Source organism: Balaenoptera borealis (genome assembly GCF_965194805.1).
Source record: "Balaenoptera borealis genome assembly, chromosome: 7".
NCBI classification, from domain to species: Eukaryota; Metazoa; Chordata; class Mammalia; order Artiodactyla; family Balaenopteridae; genus Balaenoptera; species Balaenoptera borealis.
Genome location: NC_138864.1, coordinates 22,756,281 through 22,768,512, shown reverse-complemented (window position 1 = coordinate 22,768,512; position 12,232 = coordinate 22,756,281). Strand labels below are relative to the sequence as shown.

At 39.7% G+C, this 12,232-nt stretch overlaps 1 protein-coding gene and 1 long non-coding RNA gene across 6 annotated transcripts in view; both read left to right on the top strand.

Annotated features, from left to right (window-relative positions):
- LHFPL3 (LHFPL tetraspan subfamily member 3) overlaps positions 1 to 12,232 on the top strand; it is a 602,509-nt gene that overhangs the window by 198,965 nt on the left and 391,312 nt on the right. The gene's annotated exons all lie outside the window — the stretch shown is intronic.
- LOC309632415 overlaps positions 1 to 12,232 on the top strand; it is a 138,109-nt gene that overhangs the window by 25,825 nt on the left and 100,052 nt on the right. The gene's annotated exons all lie outside the window — the stretch shown is intronic.

Below are 12,232 nucleotides of genomic sequence, written 5' to 3'. Positions count from 1 at the left end.
CCATGGGGTTCATATCTGTTGACCTATGACTATATCTAATATCTATCTCTAATGAAGCTGGGAGATAGCTGTAACCCCAAACTGCAATAAATGAAGATGGAAAGCAGATGAATGTGAGAGGGCAGTGAAGTCAAATTTTGACTGATTCACATACTTTTTAATGGTTGACCCAGCCCACGTGCCTGGGAATCCTTGAGATTTCGTCTCCAGGTCAGTTTGAAAAATGTTTTCCAAGTACGATTTCCCAGACCATTACCTCAAGTCTTCCCCTAAAGTAGGAATGAATAATTGGCTCTTTCTCTTTATCAATTAAAGTTGTTCTGTCAGAGGAAGGTATTGATCCAATCTTCTGTGATCTGATCTTGCTCAGGAAACATGAAACATAACTTTTGATCTCTGCTTCCTCGTGTGCTTCCCCTCCAGTGGCAGCCTCAAATTTTCTATTTAATTTAATCCTTTTACACTGATGATAAGATGCCCCTTTCGTTTACTTCCCCCTAGCCAGCCTGTACTGGTTATTTCAGAATTGTAATAAATTAAGCTTGCATTTACACAAAAACTCTTCCACTAATTCCCTTCAAGTCAATACATTTATAATAGAACACACCAAAAAGTACCAAAGAATGTCATTAATGGACAATAGCATTAGGTTTAAATGACCATCCTTTAATCCCATCCTTTTTTGTCTATATTCTTTCCTGTAGTCCTTGATATCAATAGTTTGGACTATGTAATCTCCCAACTCTGGTTAACCATTTTTTTTTTAGGTTGCAGAAGATGCTTCTGTCCCTCAGGATGGGAGGCTAAAAAGGAAATTTAACTGTTGAACCCTTGCATCTTCTTTAATGAGCCTGGCTGATCTTTAACCCGAGAAATTGGTGGTCCATCTATTCAAGAGGAGCTTGGCTCCTGCAGTTGTTTGGCTAGCGTCACAGAAGGCATTTCAACACACAGCCTCCATCTGGTCACTGATGCTTGCTAATCTAAAAAGAGACTTGAGGATGTGGGGGAGAGTGACATTTCCAGTTAACAGTAATTATTTCTAAAAGCTCTTGGCTTCTTTTCACGTTTCCTTCTCCTTCTGGCACTTCCGTTTCCCATGGAGGACTTTTAGAAAATGAAGTTATCACTAGAATCTTTAGACTATTTATAGGAAAGATATTCTTGTGCTAAATTTCCTCAGCTAGGCAACTTTAGTTTTGCTTTTTGGTTGTTTGTCTGTTACCCACCCCCTACTCAATTGTTGTGGGTTCCAGCCCCGATTGTTTGATTTTCCTGGGTACATTGCCCATATCTGAAGCACATGTGATAAAACAGGGTGATCTCACTAAGCCTGCATCTGAACCATCACCCAGCCTCTCTAGCTGTTTTATCTGTCCTGATGGTTGATAAAGGTTGTGCATGTAAATCTGTGATGTATTTGTCAGCTTTAATTAACATGGATAAAATTGTTGAATTCCCTACTTCATGGATGTGAACATTTTGAAGCTCGTATAATCATATATAGATGGAGGATTACCATCAATGGCACTCCTTTTGCTAACTTAAATCAAGACAGCACTCTCAAAATGTGGTATATACTTGCAATGGAATATTATTCAGCCTTTAAAAAGAAGGACATTCTACCACGTGCAAAAATATGGATGAACCTGGAGGACATTATGCTAGGTGAAATAAGCCAGACAGAAAGACAAATACTGCATGATCTCACTTAAATCTAAAATCTAAAATAGTCAAACTCATAGAAACAGAGAGTGAAATGCTGGTTGCCAGGGGCTGAAGGATGAGGGAAATGGAGCGGTATTGGTCCAAGAGTATAAAGTATCATTTATGCAGGAAAAATAAGTTCTGGAGAGCTGCTGTACAGCATGATGTCTATAGCTAACCATCCTGTAATACTTAAAATTTGCTAAAATGTAGATCTTAAGTGTTCACACTACCAAAAAAAAAAAAAAAGAGAGAGACAGAAAAAGGTAGCTTTGTGAGTGATGGATATGTTAATTAGTTTGATTGTGCTGATTACTTCACAATGAATACATATATAAAAACATCAACTTGTATACCTTAAATATATACAATTTCCATTTGTTAATTATACCTCAACACAGCTGGAGAAGAAGAGAGCTCTCTTTCCCTAATAGTCTCTAATGCAAATGAATGAGGGAAATTGGAGAAACTTACCTAGGATATCTTATATACAGCCCTGCCTCTAAACAGATGAATCCTTTAGAATCCTTGCCACCAAGGTCCTCCTTGGATAGGTAAAGACTATTTTGAAGCCAGGGGCAGTTTTAGTCATTGTCTGACTGTCCAAACAGGCTGTAGGTCACAGTGAATGCAAGTCAAGGCGAGGTTTCTTCTGCAAGAAATAGTCTCTACTGAGCCCTGCTAGAGAAAATAAAACTCAATAACTCTGGATTTTAGTTCAGTGCCAATTAGTTATGAATTCTGCCACAAAGACCTTACTTACCATGCACTATTATGTTAATTAAGCCTTGAAGTGCCCAAGCCATGAATCACCACTGTATAATCACCACTGTATAATCAATGCTAAATTTTTAAACAAAAATAACCCTTCCTACTCCACACAGGTTTTGCAAATCTGAACACTGTGACAGCTAAAGGGAAGCTTGTAAGAAACGTGTTCTTAGATCAAAGCTCAGGAAGCCTAACTGTGTAAGGTTCCAAGATGCTAAAAATACATTGACACCTAGGGATGAGTGTCGCCTGACCGCACAGAGATGAGTTACAAAAGCTGGAGCCCAATTTAGAAGAGTGTCTTTCAGATGTCTTTTATGGCCATGAACATTTGTCTTTGAACACAGAACCATACACGCACAGGGTATTGGGGAAAAGCATCAGCGCATTTTCCAATGCCATTTAAAAGGTGCTCAGAATAAAATGTTTTCACTCTCTCATCATCCACTCCACATGGTGGCCGTCCACTGCACAAGGCAGAGGTTTGCCATTGCTTTATCACAAAGGTATTAGAGAGAGCTCTGTGTCCACATAGACCTGGGTTCAAATCCTGATTCTATGATCTGTTATTTTTGTGAGCATGAGCAAATTTCAGATCATGAATAAAGAGTGAGGAATGTGGATTGATAAAGAACGTGAAAGTGGGTATCATGGACAGAATTATAGCCTCCAAAAATGTCCACAGCCTAATCCTCAGAACCTGTGACTATGTTACTTTACATAGTAAAAGTAATTTTGCAGGTGTGATTAAATGTAAGGACCTTGAGATGGAGATATTATCCTAGATTATCCAAGTGGCCTCAATCTAATCGCATGAATCCTTAAAATTAGAGAACTTGTTCTGGCTCACGTCAGAGCCAGAGAGAGATGTGACTATCGAAGAAGGGTCAGAGAGATGCAACATTGCTGGCTCTGAACATGGAGAAAATGGGCTATGAGCCAAGAAATTCAGTTGGCCTGTACAAGCTGGGGGGAGGGGGGAAAGTAAACAGAATCTCCCTTAGAGCCTCCAAAAAGGAAAACAGCCCTGCTACCCCCTTGATTTGAGCCCAGTGAGACCTGTGTCAGACTTCTAACCTACATAACTATGAGGTTATAAATTTATGTTATTTTAAACCACTAAATTTGTGGTAATCTGTTATGGCAGTAATAGAAAACTAGTAGGGCAGGTGTTCCCGGTGGAGGCAGTGGAATATCCAAAGCAGGAGTCGCTTCATCCGCTTGATACAGCACGCGTTTATTCGATGTCCACTGTTTACTTGCAAGGTCCTTTTCTACAAAGGTGAGGAGATGCTGCTAGTTGCAGCCTATATAACAACACCTCCCACAGGTAGACTATGGAAGTGACCCAATAAGTAAAGTAAATGAGGAGAAAGACTGCCTCTGATTTGGACATAACTTAATTTCTATATGCTGACTTTGGAGAAGGAGTGGAGGTTTCCAGGCAGGGAGGGGTGGGAAGAGCGTATTGGGTGGGTGCATACAGAAGCCCATTGGCCAAGAGGGTCAGGTCAAGGAAGAAAGTAACCTAGTCTGGTTGGCCTGGAAATGAGATCAGTGGGTCTCAAAAGCTGGTCCATGATGAAATCTGCACCAGTTTTCTCAGAAATAAGGAAAACAAGAGCAATGTAGTGAGTCCTTTCATAAAACTAAATTTAATCCATTTAAATTCTTTTCTTTTATCCTGAGATTATATTCTTTTCTATTTTTCTGAAACTTTCCTTTAACAATGGGATAGTGGGATGCTTGTTGCTGTTATTGCTGTTGAAATGTTATTACCTAGAAAAATAAAGTTGGCAAACCTATGCTGGTTTTCTTTGTGTGGGTGAGTTGAGATTGAAAGGGGAAGTCCCTGATCTATGAAATGTTGAAGTCTGGAAGGCAGAGTGTTACAGCAAAGGATGAATTGGGGTGGGGGTAATAATAGGAGATAATGATATCCAGCTGGAGAGTTAGAGGGGCTAGACTTATGCAATGTTGACTGCATACTAGGAGTGTGGGCTCTAATCTCTTGATAATAGAGTTGATGAAAATATCATTCAGTGACCTTCAGTGCTGTGTTCTAGGCATTGTGTAAGGTGTGGGAAAATTATGTGGTATGAGATGAGAATGAGATTGTAATACATCTTACCTGGCTAGAGTGGTGGTCCATGGAGGAAAGTAATCAGAAACTGTATTTGAGGGGATGGGAGGTAATATTGAAAGTGTGGTTGGCAAAGGGACAGAAAATTCTAGAATAATGGTTCTAAACCACAGCCAGTTTTCCCCCCAGGTTATAGGGATGTTTGGCAATGTCTGGAGACATTTTTGCTTGTCATCACTGGGGTTGGAGTACTACTGGCATCTAATGGCATCTAATCAATGCACAGGACAGCATCCCACAAGAATAAATTATCAGGCCCCCATGTTAATTGTGCCCAGGCTGAGAAACATTGCTCTACAGGAAGTTAGTTTCCATATAATAAAATAGCAGAGAACTGCTATGCATTCTGGAGTAAGGTATTACAAGATCAATACAATGTTTGAGGAAGGAAAGAAATGAAAATTTATTGACAACTTTCTATGTCAGGCATTCTCACATGCAGTAAATCCCGATTCACCATCATAATGATCCTGGGCATTTGTTATTATTATCTCCCTCTTACAAATGAGGATGCTGAGGCTAGGGAAGGTTGTGATTGGCCTGCATCCAGTTAATGATCAAGATCAGATTTGAACTTGGCTCTGTTCCATTTAATCATTCACCAAGGCCAGTAAGTTATTGATCATTCCACTTCTGTCCATCCCCACTGCCACCGTCTTTGTTCAAAGCTACCGTTATCTGTTGCCTGGGTTACTGAATGCAACAGCCTCCAACTGGCTTTCCTCTCATCCCTTCTCCTGACTATAGTCAGAGGGAACTTTCTAAAGAGTGCTCCTGACTTTATCACTTTCCTGCTTAAAACCCTGTAGTGAGGAGGCACTGGCAGTTTCTCTACTTCACTGTGCTGGTGCTTGTTTTCCTCATATCCACATCCTCCCTGCAGTACACACACACACACACACATATACACACACACACACTCACTCACTCACTCACACCTCTGGCTAACTCTTGCTCTAGTTCCTTCAGAACTCACTTTTAGGGATAGAACTTCTCTGATCCCCAAGACGGAGGCAGATGCCCTTTCCACGTGCTCCCATGGCACCTGTGCATATCCCATTATTGCCTTTACCACCCTTTACTTTAGTGGTTCACTTATTTTTCTGCCTCTTCCACTAAAATGTCAACAACTTGAGAGCAAGGACAGTGTGATTTCAATAACATGTGCACATAGTAGGCTCAAATGATACATGCTGAATGAATGACCCCCACCATCACTCTGTGAATATTGAGTTGGGTTCAGTATTCTCCACATAGGAGGGCCAGATAAAAGTCTGCTTTCTTCTCCTAGGCACAAGGTGATGAGGATCTTGAATAAGATTTTGACCAGGGGGAAGGAAAGAGGAGATGTGAAATACACAGAAGAAACAAGTCTATAAGACTTGCTGACAGACTGGCCACGTGGGAGAGTGGAGAGAGATTACTGAGAAGGATTCATAAGTGAACAAGTGTGTAGGACCAGGATGCTAACATTGTCAAAATATAGAAGCATGCTCCTGCCTTGTGTAATCTCAGCAAATGTTAAATGAATAAGCTTGAACATTTTTCTTTAAATTTGAGAACCATCTAAATAAAACATAAATGGCATTTACAACCACAGGAATAAATGGGATCTCCTAGGGAGAACGTCTAGCAAGGAAGAGAAAGGAGCCTGAGATGAAGCCCAGGAAACACCAACAGTTATAGGTCTTTAAAGGAGGAGGCTGGGAAGGCAATGAAAAAGCAGATGCCAAACAGTCAGAGAAAACCAGAAGAGTGAGCGCATGCTGTGAAAGACAGCAAAGGAGAGTGTTTGAAGAAAGAAGTGGTCATCTCTGTGCAGTGCTGCTGAGACACTGAGTAAGATAAGGGAGAGAAGTGACTCTTTCACAGAGCTTTCCTTCCTGGTAAAGAGAAAAGTACCAGGAGTGTTAGGAGACATGGAGAGGTCAGAGATGACAGCTCAAGGGGAAGGTGACTTGGTTTTTTGAGGCCCCGGTTCTAGGACCTGGTCACAGAGACTTGGCCTTAAAAGTTTTCATTCCTTATATCATTTAGATTTTGTTTCCCTAAACAAGATAAGGCAATTCAGCTAGTGAAGATTAAAGCCCTCCACTGGTCTGAGTGGTCTTAAGGAGCCACGAGTACTTAATCAGTAACTGTAATGGAAGAGACAGCAAGGAGGGATCCCATCTTCTAAAGAACAGAAACAGTTTGGGGACTGCCATAAAAAACCAGAGACCCGATCTCAGACCTGGGCTGCTCTTTGAGACTTCCCAAATTAGTCCTGTACAGAACATGCTCTGATAACCAATTCTATTGTTCCACCTTTCCCCAAATGGAATCTTGGATAAGAGGCCCTACCCAGACAAGTCATGGTCCTCAGTAAGGCACTGCCCTTGCCTTCTCCCCAGATGCACCCATTCCCAGGTGGGAGGCTGCTGGAACCACCCCAGTGCATCGGGGAGTAAGGCGACCACTGATGCTGCTTCCTTTCTCATTGACTTTTCTCAGTGCAAGAGCTCTTTTAAAAATACCTGCTAAACACCTGCTATTCAGAGTTTTCAATTTGTTCAACCCCCGAAGGTGGGTGAGGAAGCACAGAATTGTCTGATTTTTATTCTTCTAGCTAATCTAGGTGCCATTTAGAGAAAATGGAAATAGATCAGTAAATGATAATTCAAATGCTGATGGTCATAAAACACCACTAATAACTGGGATTTCAGTCCCTTCCCAATGAATTTTATGATCCCACTTTTAGGGAGTGAAAGTAACTCCAATAGTAAACTCAAACTCACATTTATAGGTTTGGGGGACGATGTGTATGGCTCCAAAGTTATCTCAGGATATAAGCTAACCACACACACAAGTCACTGTGTAACAAGTGGTGGTTAGGCAAGCGACCACAAGATTATAATTTGCCTTCACAAAGACAGAAATTTGGAACAGTATAGGGTCAGATGCATTTTGATGGGACATCTGTTTTCCTCTCCCTCAGAAGTATAACATTTTTTTTTCCCATTAACCCTAAGCCCTGAAGTCATTTCTCTTTCAGTTCTTTCTAGGACAACCAGGAGTTTTAGCTGAGAAATGATGGGTGAGAGCTCTTGACAAACAAAAACACCCCTGCCATGGGTCAGTTCCTTGCCACTCCATCCCTTCATACTGCAGCTATAGTTATCTGAAAAGATGATTTCTGAAGAAAAGAGGTCTGTTTTTATGTGGTAATTGGAAAGTGATTTGAGGATGAGTGTGCAATTGTGAAATTCTTTAAAATGAGAGGTCCTCTTCCTGCCCCTCACCAGAAGTGGAGCTGTTATAAAACAGCCTCTGGAGAAACAGAGGTTTAGCCATTTGAAAATGTATCTGGCTTAACTGAGCCTCAAATATAGGATTTCTGGATTAGCTACATCAGATAAAACCTGACAGTTTGTCCATTGCTACTTATACCAAAATGGATACAGCCTCATCTCATCTTGAATTCAAGCCTTTGTGTTCTTATTTCCCCCTAATAAGTTCTCAAATCATTTTTACCTTTGAAAGTTGTCCAGTTCCTTCTTTGGTTTGATTAGCGACAATTGAATAATGTGAAAATTATTCCCACATACATCATTCTTGTAAAAATGCATGTTCTCCACAATCACTACCTTTTTAAAAGATTGAGGTGCAATTAACATGTAACATTATATTAGTTTCAGGTCTACAATGTAACAATTCGGTACTTGCCTACACTGCAAAATGATCACCACAGTAAGTCTAGTTACCCTCTGTCACCATACAAAAAAAAGGTTTTTTCCTTGTGATGAGAACTTTAAAGATTTACTCTCTTGGCAACTTTCAAATATGCACTACAATATTATTCATCCCTATGAATTATTTATTTTATAACTGAAAGTTTATACCTCTTGACCTCCTTCACCCATTTTGCCCCTCCCCCAAACCCCTTGCCACTAGCAACTACCATTCTGTTCTCTGTATCTATAAGTTTGGTTGTGTTATGTTCTGTTTGTTTTTTTAGATTCCACATATGAGATATCATACTGTATTTGTCTTTCTCTGTCTGACTTATTTCACTTAGCATAATGGCCTTAAAGTCCATTCCTATTGTTGCAAATAGCAAGAATTCATTCCTTTTTAAGGCTGAGTAGTATTCCATTATATATATAAACCACACTTTTATACATTCATCTACCAATGAACATAGGTTGTCTCCACATCTTGGCTATTGTAAATAATGCTGCAATGAACATAGGGGTGCATATATCTTTTCAAATTACTGTTTTCATGTTCTCTGGAAAAATACCCAGAAGTGGAATTGCTGGATCATGTGATAGTTTTATTTTTAATTTTTTGAGAAATCTCCATACTGATCTCCACAGTGGCTGCATCAATTCACATTCCCACCAACAGTGCACAAGGAATCCCTTTTCTCCATATCCTCTCCAACACTTGTTATTTCTTGTCTTTTAGATAACAGCCATTCTAATAGGTGTGAGATGATAGCGCATTGTTGGTTTGATTTGTATTTCCTTGATAATTAGTGATGTTGAACATTTTTTCATGTGCCTGTTGGCTATCTGTATGTGTTCTTTGGAAAAAATGTCTATTCAGATCCTCTGCCAATTTAAAAAATTAGCTTGTTTGGGTATTTTTGCTATTGAGTTTTATGAGTTCTTTATATATTTTAGATGTTAACTCTTTACTGGATATATGATTTGCAAATATTTCCTCCCATTTGGTAGGCCTTTTCATTTTGTTGACAGTTTACTTTGCTGTACAGAGGTTTTTTAGTTTGATGTAGCCCCATGTCCCACATGTTTATTTTTGCTTCTGTAGCCTTTGCTTTTGGAGTCAGATCCAAAAAATCATTGCCAAGACTGATGTCAGGGAGCTTACTGCCTATGTTTCCTTCTAGGAGTTTTATCGTTTCAGATCTTGCATTCAAGTCTTTAATTCATTTTGAGTTAATTTTTGTATATGATACAAGATAGTAGTCTAGTCACATTCTTTGGCATATGGCTCTCCAGTTTTCCAAACACTATTTATTAAGAGAATGTCCTTTTCCCATTGTATATTCTTGTATCCTTTGTCATAAATTAATTGACCATATATCCATGAGTTTATTTCTGGGCTCAGTATTCTGTTTCATTGATCTATGTGCCTGTTTTTGTGCCAGTACCATAGGGTTTTGATTACTGTAGCTTTGCAGTATAGTTTGAAATCAAGGAGCATGATACCTCCATTTTTGTTCTTCTTTCTCAAGACTGTTTTGGTTACTCATGGTTGTTGTGGTTCCATACAAATTTTAGGACTCTTTTTTAGTTCTGTGAAAAATGCCACTGGGATTTTGACAGGAATTGCATCAAATCTGTAGATTGCTTTGGGTAATATGGACAATTTAACAATAGTAATTCTTCCAATCCATGAGCAAGGACTAACTTTCCATTTATTTGAGTCTTCTTCAATTTCTTTCATTAATGTATAGTTTTCAATATATGGGTCTTTTACCTCCTTGGTTAAATTTGCTCTGTATTTTATTCTTTTTCATGAAATTGTAAATGGGATTTTTTCTTAATTCTCTTTTTGCTACTTCATTGTCGGTGTATAGAAATGTAACAGATTTTTGTATGTTTGTTTTATATCCTGCGACTTGACTGAATTTGTTTACTAGTTCTAACTGTTTTTTGGTGGAGTCTTTAGGGTTTTCTGTATATAAAATAATGTCATCCACTAATAGTGACAGTTTTACTCCTTTTCCAATCTGGATGCCTTGTATTTCTTTTTCTTGACGAATTGCTCTGACTAGGACTTCCCATACTATGTTGAATAAAAGTAACAAGAGTGGGCATCCTTGTCTTATTCCTGATCTTAGAGGAAAGCTTTCAACTTTTCACCACTAAGTATGATGTTAGCTGTAGGCTTGTCATATATGACTTTTACTATGTTTCAATATGTTCCCTCTATATCCACTTTGTTGAGAGTTTTTATCATAAATGGATGTTGAATTTTGTCAGATGCTTTTTCTGCATCTATTGAGATTATCATATGATTTTTATCCTTCATTTTGTTAATGTAGAGTATCACACTGATTTGTGAATATTGAACCATCCTTTCATCCTTGGAATAAATAGAGAGGAACTACAAAACAGCCAGAAAACAATTAACAAAATGGCAATAAGTACATACCTATTAATAATTAATTTAAATGCAAATGTACTAAATTCTCCAATCAAAAGACATAAAGTGGCTGAATGAATAAAAAAAAAAAAAACTGACCTATATGTTGCCTACAAGAGACTCACTTGGAGTAAGGACACACAGAGACTAAAAGTGAAGGGATGGAAAGAGATGTTCTACACATATGGAACCAGAACCAGGTGATGGAGAAGCATGCCCTTCATGGACTCTGCATGCCTGCTGGCTTTAGCAAGACAGCTGGAGAGCACAGGGCCGGACACACTTGCCAGTGCTATCAAAGTTGAGAGAGGGCATAAAAATGATGCCCACCAGTGCCTCCATCCTTGAGGAGAGTCCCATCAGGCCCCTGCTCCTCCAGCAGACACTAAGATTAGCAAATGAATCTCCTTCACATATAATCTAGTCACTTTTCAAATTGCTGATTTTGTGTTGGTCCCCAGGGTGAGTGAGTCTGCACATAAGATCTTTAAGAGAAGTCTCAGTTCCCTACAGCCCTTTGGGTCTCCTGGTTATGAGCCCCATTGGTTTTCCAAACCAGATGTTTTGGGGGCTCATCTCTACATTGCAGGTCAGAAGGGTTAGGTGCTTAATGTGGGGCACAAACTCCTTGCTTCTCAGAGAGAAACTCCGGATGTGTGAGTTTCCTCCTGATTGTGTGTCACCATGCCTGGGGTCGGGTTTTTGACAAGACCTCATCTCTGCCTCTCCTACCTGTCTTGATGTAGCCCTTTTACTGTGTGTTGTGAAGGAGCTGTTCAGCTAGTTTTCAGGTTTTTTTAAAAAAGAATTGTTTCATGTGTAGCTGTAGGTTCAGTGTATCTGTGGGAGGAGGTTAAGTTCAGGATCTTCCTATGCTACCATCTTGGACTGCCTTTGGTTCCTCTTTTTTCCATAGTCACTGCCTTCTTATTTTCATCTTTGTCTGGCTTTGTTATTTGTCACTGAAGAGAAAGATCAAATATCAAATAAGCTTTACCAAATGGTATCAGCCCAGCTCAGCTCTAAGCTTTTTACTTCTGAATGGCCTGCTCTGGGCCTCTTTTCTAATGTGCATCCCTGCCACTTTCCATCACTCCCTAGATTCTTGTGCTCCTCTAATACTGACCTCCAGAGAATATCCAGATCTTGTTACCAGTCAACTCATCTGCATCTTTCCTGCTTGCTCTGAGTAGAGTATGAAGAAGGGCTCTAATCTTTCAAGGGCTTTTTTCAAGGTGAGTTTGATTGGTTTGGCTCTGGTAGAATACTGTGGAAGCCACCACCTCCCCTCCAACTGTATGGACAGCCCCTAGAGATGTCAAGGGGACTAAGTTTAGCCCATTGCATCTTTCTGACCAGCAGCTCCTTCCTACTACCCTCCAAAGGGTCCCATAATTGGAGCGTGCTGCTTCAGCAAATCTATTTGAAAAGCCTAAGAACAAGGACATTACACCA